This window comes from Pinus tabuliformis, chromosome 9 (assembly GCF_031772625.1).
Source record: "Pinus tabuliformis cultivar Carrire ecotype Pingquan chromosome 9, CPIR1, whole genome shotgun sequence".
Taxonomy (NCBI): Eukaryota; Viridiplantae; Streptophyta; class Pinopsida; order Pinales; family Pinaceae; genus Pinus; species Pinus tabuliformis.
The window spans coordinates 171810344-171821807 of record NC_142307.1 but is presented as its reverse complement, the minus strand read 5'-3'; positions in this window follow the sequence as shown (position 1 = coordinate 171821807).

Sequence of the window (11464 nt, the reverse complement as noted above, 5' to 3'; positions counted from 1 at the left end):
ACCCCCTTGTTTGTGGGACAAGGGACCCACCTCCGCGCAGCAATTTGACTGCTAAGTCTACGAAGACATACATACTCTACCCCCCTTTGGTTTTGAACCTGTGACCTCTTAGGAGGAAACACATGCTCTTAACCATTAGGCCCACTCAAGCTGTATTTTAGTGTTGTGTTGAACAATATTTTACATTTAGGGAAATGTGTAATTAATTTTCCTTTTAAAATACAGTAAAATATTTTCCAAATAAAAAACGATGTTAATCGTAATTAAAAACAAAAATAAATATATTTATTTGGTTGTGGTTAGTTTTAATTAAAAGCATGATTGCCAAATGCTTCTTATTTCAACTTAAGGTGGATGAGGTTCTTTTGATTTTTTTTTTTAATTGAGGGCCTAGATTGATTCCCGAGGAAATGTGCTCAACCTCTGCTTAGACTTAATGCCTATCAATTTGAGATTATTCCAATTTTAGTAAGTTCCTCCATGATAAATTTCTCATTATTATTTATAACATTCATTTACATATAAGCAAATTTTATTTAGCAAAATGGTCCATTACTTTTAGTAAATTTAAAAATTTATATTTGTGCCATGGCTCCCCACCCACCAATTTTCTGGGGATTTGAGATTTATTCCAATTCTAATAAGTTCGTCCATGTAAGTTCCCCATTATTATTTATGACATTAATTTATAATTCTTTTTTAATTTTAATTTAAAGTTGACCCATAACCATTTTATACATGTTTAATCGGAGTCATCTAATGAGGTGGAGGAATTGCTCGGACGACCAAAAGTGGGAGGTGGAGGAATTGCTCAGAAGGCCAAAAGTGGCCGGAATCCAGGCAAAAAAATTTCAAAAAATCTTGTAGAGGCACTATTTGAATCGTGTTTTTGATGGTGGAAATGGATTCAGCACCATCAAAAACCTTTAGGACACCTAAAATTTTGAAGTTTAACAATTATAACTTGGATTTACAAAAATCCTTGCCCGATTTTCTCTAAATATGACCGGAATTTCCATAACTAATATGACCGGAATTTCCATAACTTTCCAGGCAACTCCTCCACCTCGTTAGACTACGAGTGTTTAATCAGGTACATGTGTGCTTGTTCAGTTTGTGTCGATATTACAACTCAGAAGATGTGGTAAGAATATTTCACTCTCTCTCAACCATAAATAAAATATTCCAATGTTCATGTGAAATAACATAATTTTCTATCAACTTTAAAAAAATGATAAAAGTGAAAAAAATAAAATATAAATATAAATGAAATATTTTCTAAATAAAAAAAATAATTTTAACTATAATTAAAAACAAAAATGAATATACCTATTTGATTACTTTAAATTACATTACAACTTAGAAGATATAAAAATATTTCACTCTCACACTCAACTATAAATAAAATATTTAGATGTTAATGTGAAATAATAAAATTTTATATCAATTTTAAAAATTAAAATAATTAAAAGTATAGAAAATAAATATATTTCACAAAAGTAAAAAAAAAAAAACAATTATTTCTTAACAAGAATTCCTAATAAAAATAATAAAAGGGAGGTGTGCAATTCTTTCAATTCTTTATAAAAAATTAATATATGGCATTTAAAAAATATTAATAATAATTAAAAAATAGATTATAAATAAAATATTTCAACTATTTTGGCTCTAATATAAAATAAATGTAAATATGGGAAAACCTCTTTTAGATTTGAACATTTGACTTCCAAAAAAAAACAAATGTGCGTAACCATTAGTTAAATTTGTATTATTTCAAAAAATGTAATATACTTAAGATATGTCATTAGATTTATGATGATAATTTAATAAATAAGTATTATGTAAAAAAGTCATATGACAATTATTATGTAATATAACCATTAATATGTAATATTGATTAGTTATAGAACAATTATTGCATGATATTTATTTAGTGCATTATATAATATTTCTTATAATAGACTTTAGGTATACTACATAAACCTTCTTCAAATTTAAGAAGATTACAACAGAGCTACTGATGCAATGAAATAACCAACTCCACATCCAATGTATGAACAAAAAGGAAATAATCCTACAGTAAAAATGTAGCAGAAAGCGGCATCAAGAGAAAGCCGCAACAATAAAAAATGATAAGGGTCAAAAATTAGGAGGCCCAACTCAAAAATGGATCAGGAGAAGAGTTAGTAAGTGATCTATCTCAAGCAAAGAAGAGAGACGGAGATGAATTTTTGGAAGTGGATCGAGGCCGGCGAGGTAGAACATCCACTTTTGGAAAAAAAAATTAGCTTCCTTGTTGTGCTCACAATAGATGTGAGAGAAGGAAATCTGAAGGAATGAGTGAGATAGAGTTTTGATCCGCTATTGCTAGGAGAGAAGATTCAAATTTTGAAGTTTACATCAGTTGTTGGCCCATTCGATAATAACTTTAGAGTCCCCAAAGATGGCAATGCTTGTCAATCCAATACATGAAGCAAAATAGAGAGTGCCCCATAAGGCGAGAAGCTTGGCCCTAGCATTTGAACCCTTTCCACCAAACCAAAGGAATCTGAAGAGGTGATCAGGTTCTAGATAAATGATCATTCTACAACCACATGACCCAAAGGAACTAGCTCCATCAAAGAACCCAACTCGAAAGGAAGACCGAAGATAAAAGGAGGAGCGAGAGGGGCGAGGAGAAGGGAAGGGCTCACGAGAAAATTCTTTAAAGTAGCCCATGATCAAAGAGTTGGTTATGTAGACAAAAGGCTGGGAGGAATCAAATATTAGTGCATTACTTGCTCTCCATATGACCCATGAGATAAAAAATGGAAGGGTCCTGAGGGATTTATGCACAACAAACCAATGTTGGAGGTAGTTAGGGATGTGATCCCAGATCGGGACAACTACAGATTCCAGGAGACTGAGGAATTCAAATATATATTTGTAAAACAGAAAGACGAAACTGACTTAAATGAATTGTTCTGTGTTCCTTTTAACATACATAAAATTGTCCAGAGTGAGAATCCATCCCACTAGAGTGTGTTAAAGCGAAATGGAACCATATATTTCTTCGCCATTTTTTAATAGTTGATTCTATTCTAATTTAATTATAATTGGTTTTATTTTTATAAAATGGAAACCCTTATCTCGATTGCAGGTTCTCTGAACCTGCATACATTCCTGCTCGGGCCCACCATTTATGTCACTCTTTGGATAGACGAACGTTGGTGTTATTACGAGAATTATTTATTGTCATAAAAATTTTACAACAAATAACTCCATTTAATGCAGAGTTCAAGACATGGAATTTGGACTATCCATGGGTCTTGTGTAGATACACAAATCCAAGATGGAGCAAATTAGGTTGGAGTAAGTTATTCCGCCAACATTAACAAAGTGGAAACCCTATTAAAATGTAAAAACATGGTTTAAGTTTCTATGAAATGGGAATCTCAATGCATATGATACTGTCCACTCAGAAAAATAACTATATATATATATATATAATCTTAATGGTATGAAGGAAAGTCATGTAAATTATATATATATATATATATATATATATATATATATATAGGATTAAAGAAGTTATAAGCTTGGTGAGTATGAAATATTGACTTCCAATATGTGATTAAGATGTTGTAGAATTCATAACCATAATAATAATAGTTGTAACAATTTTTAAGTTTTACTTTATATATATATATATATATATATATATATATAATTGATTTGCGATTTTTTTATATATTAATATATTATTATGTTATAAATTAAAATAATTATTTGTTCTTAGATATAGAGAAATGAATATCTATTTTAATATTTGAATTTTAAATCATTTAATTATAATTTTTTAATAATATATAATTAATTATTATTTATAATTGTCTAAAAAATGAATAATTCAATCAATTTTATTTTATAAAGGTTATTTTGGAATATATATATATATATATATAAGCACTCACAAGGGATTTGAACCACTGACCTATCTCAAGGAGTTCCTTAACAGTGCACCCATTCACCGTCAATCCAAAGACCCATGGGCAACAGACTTTAAATATTTTCATTATAACTATTCACTTATATAAAAAAAATTGAAAATTTGTTTAAATAAATTATAAATATTATGTAATTATTTCTAGTTAATAATTAAATTATATGTTTTTAGTTTCTCCAAATTTTAGGATTTAAAAATTAGTTAAATTTATTATAAATTAATGATAACTATTATTAAAATAATAATCTATACATAAATTAATAGTAATATGAAATTTTAAAAAATAAAAGATTAATTATAGAGTTTTTGAATTATTAAATATATAATGATGATGACTATGATGATTAATGCCCACTAGGGCTTATATAGTCTATCAGACCTTAAGAAAGTAATAGATTAAATATGATTCTTTAACGTTTTATTTACATGCTCAAAAAGAAGTGAGAGAAGGGTTCCCAAATCACCATATATTTTATGAGTTAAAATGTTAAGAAGGTTGTTAAAGGACAATAACTCTAGTGGTAGCTAGCGGGTTTAATTCCCCGTCCATCTGAGTTCTATTATTTGAAGACATGTTAGATTGTGTGGAAAAAAATTGAATAAGTTGAAATGTGTGACTAGTAATTCCTATAAGCTTGAATGGGATTGAATGTGAGTATAAGGTGGACAATCTAAGAGAAAATGTTTTAATGTGACTATAAGATGGACAATCTAAGAGAAAGTGATTTTTACTATAAGATGGACAATCTAAGAGAAAGTGTTTTAATGTGAGTACAAGATTCAACCCTCTTAGGCTTGGTGGCAAACTCTTTCATGTGAGTATAAGATGGAAAATCTAAGAGAAATTGTTTTTTATCTTCAACCCTCCTATTATTGGTGACAAAATCTTTCATCCCAAGGTGTTTTGATAATTCACCAATTCTTGCACAAGTGACAAACTCTTTCATCCCATGGTGTTTTGAGAATTCACCAATGCCTAATTTCACTATGAAGCTCATGAGAATTAGTTCTAATCTTGGAAATGTTCATTTTCATCTTAACACTAGTCAAGACATAGAAATAATTTTGGTTTTCCAGATGGGGGTTGATCACCTCCTTATAATATTGCACTTTCCTTTTTTCCTTCCAATTCTTTATTTTCCCACAATTTCTCTTTAAATTTGGAAGCAATATTATTTTTGATATTATCTTAATTCTGCAAGATGATCTCCTCTTTATTCCCCAATGGTCTAGCCAAGACTGGGCATCTTTATGCCACCCTCACTTCAGTCAAAGGTGGAGGTTTTGGCTAAAGTTAGAAGCAATTTTAGGAAACCCATTTGCATCCATATTGTATAACTTCTTCTTATATATAAGATACCTAGTGATTAAATAAAATATTGAAACAAAATTAAAAGAGGAAAATACATTATTTATAAAGTGAACGACTACCCTTTTATTGATCTCTTGTGATACATTTTCACTTGGTAATGTTCTTTTAATATTTTCCAATGATTATGATTTATATGTTTTCGTGATACATTTGGTAAAGTATAATTGGTAATGTTTTTGTGTTTTATTTTTATTTTCATTTAATTAATAATATTTTTAAATGCGATTTATTCTATTTCTATTTTTATTTAATTGGTAATGTCTTTATCTGATATTTGTTAAGATATAATTTAGTGTAATGGTTTTAACAACATTTTAAAGTTAGAGAATTGCATATTCCACAATTCAAGAATGGTTAAAATGAATTCAAATATTCTATAACAAGTTCAAAAAAGTAAGACATGCAATAAGTTAATATGTAAGAAGTTAATGTTTTCATATAAAATTTTTGGGAAACATTTTACATTAATCTTTATTGTGATTTATATATTTTATATAAATATTAATTACGCCGTAAGGCGTTTCCTCTGAGATCCATCCCCCTTTTTGCCTACGTGTCCTCCTCTGACGCCGTACGATGAGATGTTAGACGATTGCAAACACCAGAACCGTCGATCAAAAATGTCACTCAGGCGGTCCGGGTAATGAAGAGCACGGAGTGCCAATCGCCATTCCAGAGGTAGGGTTTCTCCACTGGTGTGGGATGGCCATGGACTCTTCGAGTTCTCCAGGCGGGATAAAGAATGGGACGGGCTAAACTCCAAGGAAATCCCCGCTTGGGCTGTGAATTCTGGTTCGATTTCTGCCCAGTTAGGTCCTCTCTGAATTGGGTCTGCGATTTACCAATCCTGCATTCGTGTTGCGAACTCCGATCCTGTTTCTGCGAAATTGAGTTTGTTTTCTGAAGTGGGTTTGTAGGAGAAAGGATTCTTGAAAATGGGGTGCCTGGGATGCCGTTCCAATAATCTTGTGGCATAAGGACGGTTCTTCACATACATGTCAAGGATCCTCTGCTCATCTAATTTGATCACATGAACGGGATTAGGAATAGGGTTGTAAAGTGGCATTGTACTTAGAAAATTAAATACTGTGGCGAAGCTTGATCCTAGCTTCTTAGCTGTAAGTGAATAACGGTGGCAGTGAGTATCAGAAGGTCCATATTCTTCTGTGTCTTATCAGTGATAATATTGAGTATGATCTGACACTAAGAAACTCCATGATCTCATGTTCCAGAAGGAAAAACCTTGCCAAATGCTTTAATCTTCTTTTTGGAATTTCCACGCGCTATCTGTGATTAAATCTATTAGGGTATAAGCAAATACTTTTAAGGATTTGTAAAACAACCCATATTTCTTACAAATTCAAGTTTGAACTTCTATGGGTTTGTAGTATGTCTTAGAATCGCGGGACACTGGTTATATGAAAAATAAAAGTAACTTACCTTCAACTCTGGGTTCTGCAGAGGATCTATATAAGGTTTCGTCATTCTCTCAAGGTTGGCGTGCAGAAGAGAAGGTGCCCTTTTTCAGAGACATGATGAAACTAGCGTTCAATGCAAACATGTTTCGAAGATATTGGACTTTAGGGGTTTTAGGGGTCTGACATTTTTGTAGATTGATGTCAAGCGATCTGCATGCCTTCCATACATATGCCAAGTCTGTTCCAGTAAGGCCCAGCTGGATGTTTTCATCAGCTCAATCTTTGGCTTCAACTGCAGATCAACATTAAGAAAAAGAACAGCTGGGTACACAACGATCACGCTTGCCAGATCTCCAGTGAATCCTGGGTCTCTGAAGAGCTCAACCGCATGGTGGGTTGTTTTGGTTGATCTAATATGAACATAGGTGCCCTGATTCTCATGACCGCTGATAGTTAAAGGCAGTCAATAAGTGTATCCTTGCTCAGAACGAGATCCACCAAAACAGCCCAGCAAGCGGTTCAGTGCTTCAACGACTCGTGCCCTGCTGAAAGTTGAGCCACAATATGTAGAAAGTATAGGATCTGTCTGCACAAAGTGTGTATAGACACAACATTAGGATCTAACAACAGTTGAAATAAGAAAAGGGGATATGATTACATTATTAATTTTAAAAATTCCTTGTCAGGATTTTGGAAATGGGTTTGTGATCAAATGTTAAGTTGATGCCTTTCCTAACCACAGCTCTCAGAATCCATTCTGAACTGAGCAGACAGAAATGAAATGAAATGAAATCAATCTCCAGTATGAGTAATAATAGGATGAATGCCTAGGGTATCCCTTCCATAAAAGATAAACAGAGACCCGCTGATGTTGCTTTTATGCCTGGACCGAATTTTTCTATCTAAATCTGAATTGAAGTTTTGAGTTGCATATCAACTGGTCGCTCTTTTGCCCCATGTGATAAGCATACTATTCTCTGTGTTTTTTAGTTACAGGTAGTTTCGGAGGGTGAACAAGGTTTCCAGTAGTTTAAATAGGTGACTCTGATTTTGAAACGTTAAACCTTTAAGAACTCATGGTCGGTACAAAAGCATTATGCAAATACAATACCTGGTGCAAGATACTCAGTCCAAAATCAGACACCTTCAGATTGGCTTTCCCATCCAGGAGTAGATTTTGAGGTTGCTCACCAAATTCGAAACCAATTTAACATTAAATCGTATCTTAGCACAGAGCATTATCAACTAAAATTACATAAGCTCTCATTGGGTTCATATACAAAGAGCAATTTTCAAGTCAAACTGCATACCTTGAGGTCTCTGTGGTATACATTTCTACCATGACAATAATCTACAGCATCTATAAGCTGATGAAAATATTTCCTGGCCTCTTCTTCAGTGATTTTCTGAAGATAAGCCTGTACAAAAGCCAGCAAATCATAATGAGATTTTTGATCTCCATATTAACCATAATATTATTTCTATAAGGTGGTCAAGTTTATGTATCTCAACTTTCCTAAAAGTGTAGTCTAAATGTTCTAATTTTAGAACTTTTACTGGAACAATTTCCAGTTAGATTTTGGCGGAAATCTATTCAGAAAATTGTTGGAATTGTAGATTTGAATTTTCCAGTTAGATTTTGGCGGAAATCTATTCAGAAAATTGTTGAAATTGTAGATTTGAATTTTTGAATTTGTGCAATTTGAATGTTCCAGAGATTTTTCATGTTGCTGAATCCATTTATTTATTCCAAAATGTAATTTAGACTCATCTTTTCTGAAATTCATATGATAACAATAAACAACTATGTCTAACAACACTGTCAGTTGACAAAATAGAGAAATATTTATGTCATAGAAATAATTCCAAGATGCACAAATTTGTTGAGTCTTTGCAATTTGAGTGTTCAAGGAGTTTTCAGGGTGTTGAATATATTTATGCATTCAAAAATGTAATTTAAGCAACAAAAAATTGTGATATCACCAACAATTATATAGCTGGATTCCAAAAATGGTTGACAGAATAGTCCAAGATAGAACATTTAAACTTATCATCTCTAAAATGCCATATGATAACAATAAACAACTATGTTTAACAGCACTGTCACTCAGTTGACAAAATAGAGAGGTATTTATGTCATAGAAATAACTCTAAAATGCAGAGGGTTTAGGCAAATCTGACTCAGGGATGGGCAATTTAGATGGGCATAATGTGAAAGGCATGTTGTCGAATACTGCTAGTGAGAACTCTTTTCAAATTCTTTGCACAAAGAGAGGGAAAGGCTGAGCAACCAGCATAATCACACCACAACCAAACTATGTTAGTAAAAGACACCACTCACTCACAGAAATTACATTACTTATGTACAAACAAAAACGATCAGTGAACTTTGTTGGTCTGAAATTAGTTGCAGCACACAAAATGAGAGGACCTCGGCCATGATAACAACTCACAATTTTGTCAGACAGGTCACCCCCCTGTTACATATTCCATGACTAGATAAACCTTCTTCTTGCTGGCTATAACCTGCATTTTACCATTAAAACCAATGATCAGAATCTCAATTTGCACCCCATGTCATTATTCCATAAGTATTATATTTATCCTCAATAATGAATTCCAGAGAATTCAAAAGTTTGTTTTCTTGTTCAACCAACGTTTAGAAAGGACCTGTTTAGAAAAGTTTTTGTTTGGAAAAATTTGCTATTCCATGGAGTCATTTCAATTTTATAGTATCGGAATATCAATCCACATGCAGAACATGGTCTTACCCAACATGAAATGGGGGTATACCTCAGTACTAAAGGAGCCCAACGGCAGGGGTCGGGACCTAGATTTGTTTCACATCCTGTTAAATTTTTAACACAGAAACAAAAACAGCATGGGCCCTAATGCCAAAGGATAATTCTGGCAATGTGACACTATATTCTCCATCTGCTGCACAATATCCAGCTTATAAGAATCCCCTACGACACACTTAAACAAACCCAAATTTCATAAAGGGCAGTACGAAAAGAAAAAGCAGCATGTCTTGCAGTAATCGAATCACAGACAAGGTACTTGGTACTTACTTTTCTTCTCTGATCTTGCTGCATAGTTCTTTGTCTCTGTTCACTTTTAGATCCACGCTGTATTCTTATGTCCTGATACAAGGCCAATGCCTCAACTATCTGCAAACCTTCTCGAACCGTGATTGCTTTTGTTTGCATAGATTGAAGTAGAATATTTAACCGGACTAGCTTGATGATAATGTTTTTAAATTCTCTCTGGATTTCATTCTTTTCTTTCTCTTCATAGTCCGCTTTTTCTTTCTATGTAGTTTTCGATCTTTAACCCTGCTCTATTCTGTTCTTTCTATGTAGTTTCTTTCATCGTGAATGATACTAAGTTTATGTTTCTTGAATTAAAATAGTTGAATTAAAGAAACCTCCATTACTCTCAAAGAAAAACCCAGTCCATTCATCTCAATTTTATTATTCCATTTCCCTTCTGGTTTCCTCGGCTCTACAGTTTCTTCTTAATTCATTTCAGCCTATAATCTCATTGAATTAAAATTATTTGCTCGGTCTGTTTCATTGTTTTATGTTGCATTGTATGAAGCAGAGCAACACAAACCTCCTTGGGCTTTAATTACAATTACAATTCTATTTCCTCTGAGCAAATATTCCTCTCCAAAGTATTCAGGGGATCCGTTCCAGTGTTTTATGTTGCATCCTGTGAAGCAGAGCCATACAATTACAATTACAGTTCTATTTCCTCTGAGCTTTACTCTCAAAACACACCCCAATCTTGTAATATTCCTGAGTATTTCGTAAGTTTCCAAGTATCAACTATGGAATTTTATACTTCGTAAGTTTCCAAGTATCAACTGTGGAATTTTATACTCCGCAAATTTCAACTAGATATTCCTAACTATTTAGAAAATAATAGCGAGTGATTTGAAAAGAGGAGTTCTCAATAATAAGTAGGTATAGAAGAAATTATGAGTCAATTTCGGTAACAATAATGAATAATTCTTCACATCCAAAATTTAAGTATAAATCAAATCTTTTGGCATACTGATTTTTCTTTGATGTTTTTTGTAGTGTGTTTTCAGGATTTTGATTCTATAGATTATACTATTTCTTAATTTTTAATTGTCTTTCAAATAGAAGTAATTTAGAATATTTATAAATTAATAAAATAGTAAACATTGCTCTAGAAGTAATTTAGAATATTTATAAATTAATAAAATAGTAAACATTGTTCTTGGAGCTGGACTAGGAGAAGAAAATACAGAAATTGGAGAATTCCATAAATACATAGAAGAATAATTCGATTTTATTTAATAATTATTTTTTTCCAACCTTCTAATAACTAGAATGTCAAACCACAACAAGAATAAGGTATAGGGTATTTTCAATTAATATTTTCAGTATTTTATGTTAAATATGTCAAATCCACCTACCTTTATTTTCTCATAGATGTAATTTGTATCCATCCTCTAAGCTCTGCTCTTCATGGAAACCTAATCCTTTCATTTCAGTTTTAGTTATGTTAATATATTTAACACTGTAATGATTTAGTTTTATGAGAGTGGTTTTTACTGATTTTTTTTAGTTGGGCTTAATTTATTATTGTAATTTTATTGTTCCAATTTGTATTTCACTCCTTTCAGATTATTACATTTATTCATTGATTTAGTTTATC